This window comes from Rhinoderma darwinii, unplaced genomic scaffold (genome assembly GCF_050947455.1).
Source record: "Rhinoderma darwinii isolate aRhiDar2 unplaced genomic scaffold, aRhiDar2.hap1 Scaffold_140, whole genome shotgun sequence".
Classification (NCBI taxonomy): Eukaryota; Metazoa; Chordata; class Amphibia; order Anura; family Rhinodermatidae; genus Rhinoderma; species Rhinoderma darwinii.
In genome coordinates, this window is record NW_027461968.1 from 437,501 (window position 1) to 442,500 (window position 5,000).

A 5,000-nucleotide genomic window follows, 5' to 3' on the forward strand; every position below is an offset into this window, starting at 1 on the left:
TCAAGCCTTGACATCCATATCACTTTATAAAACAAAAAGCTAGGGTGGTTGAAATGCAGCCCTACACCAGGAAGAAGTTTGAATGACTAGGGCACGCCAAAGGAAAAGCCTCTCCATAGGCGGGAGGCCTTACGTGCTCCCAGCCTTTCAAACTCCAAAGAGCGCACCTTCACCAGGTCACCAAGGATGTTACTACATACCTCTTCCCTTTGGAGGGTCTTTCTTCCCGTCGAAACTAGACACCGCGCGTTCCACGTGTAGAACCTGACCACTGCACTGACTAGAAATAAAGTGCAACGGTCCCTGTCACCAACTTCTCTGTACGCCCCATAGGCCCACTCGGCATAGGAGAGGCTCTCCATCTCTGGCCACCCGATGGAGATCCCCACCTGGTTGTATACCTCTATATTGAGAGGACACTGAAGCAGGAAGTGCTCCATGCTTTCCAGCGTGTCGCCGCACTCCTCCCGGGGACAATCCCTTTCATCAGAGTTCCTGTACTTCAAGTTTCCCCTCACATATAACTTACCATGGAAGCAGCGCCAGGTCAAGTCCCAATACTTCTGGGGGATCCTGTTTGAATTCAAAAGCATCAGTCCCTCCCTCAGATCCCTACCTGGGCAGTCCTTGAGGGCCAAGGATGCCTGGAAATAGGAGGTGACCACCCTAATGTCGAGGAGTTTCCTCGGCAGCGTGATCACCTCATCCTTCCCCAGACACCATCGACGGACAACCTTCAGAACCGGGGCAACGTAAGCCGGGAGATGCCCCCGCTGCGATCGAAGATCCTTCACTCGCCCTCCGTTCTCCCATTCCTGGAAGAAAGGCTGAAACCATACCTTGCAAGAAGCTACCCACAGAGGAGCCCTCTCTTTGTAGAGGATTGCCAAATTACATTTAAGAAAAGTGTTCACTAGGAACACTACCGGGTTGACCATACCCAACCCACCTTGTCTCCTTGTTAGGTAAGTCACCTCTCTCTTAACTAGGTTCAGCCTGTTTCCCCATAACAATTGGAAAAACAGGCTGTAGACCCGTGTCCAGAAGGGTTCTGGCAAGATACAAATGCTGCCCAGAAAAATAAACAAAGGGAGCAGGTATGTTTTGCCCAAGTTGATCCTTTCTCTGAAGGTCAAAGTCCAACCTTTCCACTGGTTCACCCTTTTGGTGGCAATCTGCAGTCTGCTCTCCCAATTTTGAGTAGGATAATCACTTCTGCCGAAATTTATGCCCAGAACTTTTGCAGTGTCTTGGGGCACAGGGAGGGTGTCTGGGAGACAAAAATCTGGGTCTCCCACTCCCAACCAGAGACTTTTGCACTTATCCAGATTGATCTTGGACCCAGACGCGTCCGAGTAGCGGTCTACCTCAGACATCACCCATTCCGCCTCCCCTTGCGAGGAGACGAAGATAGTGACATCGTCGGCATACGCTATCGTCCTTACTGCAGACTCCACGACCGCCAGGTCCATCCTCACACCCACCAACGGCCCGCGATCAATCCTCGCAAGGAAGGGATCGATCGCGAACACGTATAGTAGCGGGCTAAGAGGACAACCCTGACGGACACCAGAGTCCACCACAAAAGGACGACCAACCCAACCGTTCACCAGTGGGAAAGTCTCAGCCCCTGCGTACAATGCTTTCAGCCAATTCACAAACCCCCCAGGCAGACCGTATCTCAAAAGGGTGGACCAGAGATACTCATGATCAACTCTGTCAAACGCTTTTGCCTGATCCAAAGACAGCATGTACCCCTTCCAGTGTCCAGCTCTGCCCTGCTCCACCGCCTCCCTGACACCCAGGACAGCACTAAAGGTGCTTCGACCTGGGACAGTGCAGTGCTGGACTCCCGAGAGGAGCTGTGGTGCAAACTCGACCAACCTGTTAAACAGTACTTTTGCCAGAATCTTCCGGTCCGTATTGAGAAGCGCTATGGGACGCCAGTTCTCAATACAGGACGGATCTTTACCCTTTGACAGCAGGATCAAGGCTGACCTACCCATTGACTTTGGCAGAGCGCCCGAGGATAGGCACTCATTAAAAACCCCAGTCAAGAGGGGAATCAAAGCTTCCCCAAAGGTCTTATAGAACTCGGACGTTAAGCCATCCGGTCCCGGCGATTTCTTAAGAGCTAACCCTTCAATCGCCCTCTTTACTTCCTCTTCCTTGATTTCCTCTGTCAAAACGCCAAGAGAGGGGCTTATCCTTGGCTCCGGAATGGTTTCAGCCAGGAAAGCCGACATTTTGTCTCGATCTAGTTCCTTCCTACTCAAGAGGTGTGAGTAGAAGGATCTGACCACCTCCAGGATCCCTGATTTGGACCTGTTCAGGGATCCCGTACTATCAATCAGTCCTGCCACATATTTGCAATCCACTGACATCCTACAGTTTTTGTAAGGGTCGGGCGAGCGATACCTCCCGAAGTCCCTCTCAAAAACCAAGGACGTGTGCCTATCATACTGACACCTCTTAAGCAAGGACTTCACACAGGAGATATCCTTGCGGCTACCTCCTGTCGAGACAAGCTGCTCGAGTTTCCTTCTTAGGTCCTGGTACAGACAGTGTCCGGCCAGGCTCCTAAAGTTGGAAAGCTGGCGGAAGAATTTTGCCGCACGTTTCTTGAGCATCTCCCACCACTCTGACTTACTGTTACAAAGGCCCAAAAGAGGTACCTGGCTCTGCAGAAAATCCTCGAAGGACTGTCTGACTTCCGCTTCTTCCAGGAGTGCCGAATTCAATCTCCAAAAGCCCCTTCCCATCCGATGGGTCTCTGCAACGTTCAAAGAAAAAACAATTAAACAGTGATCGGAGAATTCTACCTCCTCAACCACAAGTGGCGAGAAGACAGCCTCCCCCTTCAAATAAAACCTGTCTATTCTAGATCTAATCTGACTACCCCTATGATATGTGTAACCACTGTGGTCCGGGGTGTGCCTGATGTGGACATCCTCCAGACGAGCCTCACTGACTATGCTATTTAAAGCGACGCTGTCATAACCCAGCCTGTCTTTGGAGCCCCTCCTGTCCTTCTGCCTCACAACTGTGTTGAAGTCTCCTCCAAAGACCACCTGACGGCTGGTAAAAAGAAAAGGCTTGATCTTCATAAAGAGGCATTTGCGGTCCCACTTGGTTTGTGGACCGTAGATGTTTATGAGCCTAAGCTCTTGCCCCTTCATGAAGACGTCCAAGACCAGACACCTCCCCATTTCGACCTCGATCACTCGTCGGCATTTTACCTCTGCTGCCCTGAAAAGGACAGCCACTCCGCTATACGGCTCGGCCGCAAGAGACCAGTAAGATGGCCCGTGCCTCCACTCCCTTCTGGCCTTATGCACTGATGCCAGGTCTGGCACCCTGGTCTCCTGCAAAAATAAAACATCGGCCTCAACCCGGCCGAGAAAATCAAAGGCCGTGAATCTGGCCGCATCTGACCTAATGCTGGCGACATTAATACTCGCCAGGGTCAACGGAGTAGGTACCGCCATCAAGAGTGATCGAGTTCGACCGCTAGCTTCTTCCCTCCCCCAGTTAGCCCGTCGCTATCTGGGTCCGGGGAATCTTCGTTGCCTCTCTTGAGACTTACACCCGAGAGATCCATATCCTTAGCCAAGTCTTTCACCTCTGGAAGCAAAAGAGGAGAGAGTGAGTCCACAACATTACAAACAATATTTACACTCCCATCACCCGTCACTACCCCCGTTTCCCCACCCCCCCCTTTGTCCACTAGTGCCGTGACAACCCCCTCCCCAGGCATTTGGCCTACTACCTGGCTCGAGGGTCCAGCACCTCCCGAAGGACCCGACCTTCGCACCGATACCTCACCTCCGCCCTCCTCTTCTTCCGAAGAGGAGGAGATGTCCTCCCGAAGGGCTTGGTACCGGTTGGAGAGCCCTATCAGGGGGGAGCCAGTCAAGCCCTCCTTTGGGATCTGGCCGGTCTTGGATGTTTTTAATTTAGGAGCCCTGGTTTTACATAGGGTCTTCCTACCAGTGTCCTCTCTTTTGTCTTGCCCCCTCACTTCGTCCTCGTCCAAACTTCCATAGTACGAGGACCCACTAGAGGGGGCTTCTCCTCTCCTCCTCACCAGTCTCCTGATCTCCTCCTCTACCCCACCGTCCCCAAGGGCCTCCGCAGACATACCAGCCTCCTGAGGGACGGCAGACTGAACCCCATGGCTTTGGGGCCCCCCCTGCTCCCTCTCAAGTCGGCGGCACTCCTGCCTCTTCAGTTTAGAAGAAGGCAGGGTCCTTACCTTCCTCGACCCTATCACCTCTCCATCCTCCCCAGCCCCCTCCCCAGCGACACCATCACCACGACCACTGCCACTGGCCAGGCTAGGCGCCACCGGGTTGAAGACCAGGTTGGCGAAGGAGCGTGGACAGCGGCTAAAGGGGTGACCTAGGTCACCACACAGGTTACACCTAATGTCCTTACAAGTGGCGGCAAGATGGCCCAAAGCCCCACACAGCGCACACCTCCTCTCCTTACACTGTGCGCTAAAGTGTGTGGGGCTGCCGCACTTATGACAGACCTTCGGCTGCCCCTGGTAAAAGACCAGGATCCTGTCCCTCCCCAAGAAAGCAGAGGAGGGCATGTGGGACACCGAGTTCCCCTGGACCTTTAACTTCACGGAAAAGGTCCAGGCACCAGACCAAATCCCGTGTTCGTCCCGATTTTTTTGGGGCATTCCTTTGACCTCGCCATACCTCTCCACCCAGGTCATTATATCCATGCAAGAGAGTGACTCATTACTAGTCAAGATGGTCACTCTCTTGATGACCTCACTCTGCCTTGAAACGGCCTGAACAGCGAAACCCTGCCACTGGGGCAATGCCCGTGCCAGCTCATGACGGGACCAGAAGGATTCCAACCCCTCTGCCGTCATGAAGCTGACATCGAACACCGAGGTGCCGTAGGGATGGATCAGGGCATAGATATCATTAGCCCTAAATCCCATCTCCAGGAGCAGCTCCACAACCCTAGATCTTGGGGGGCTA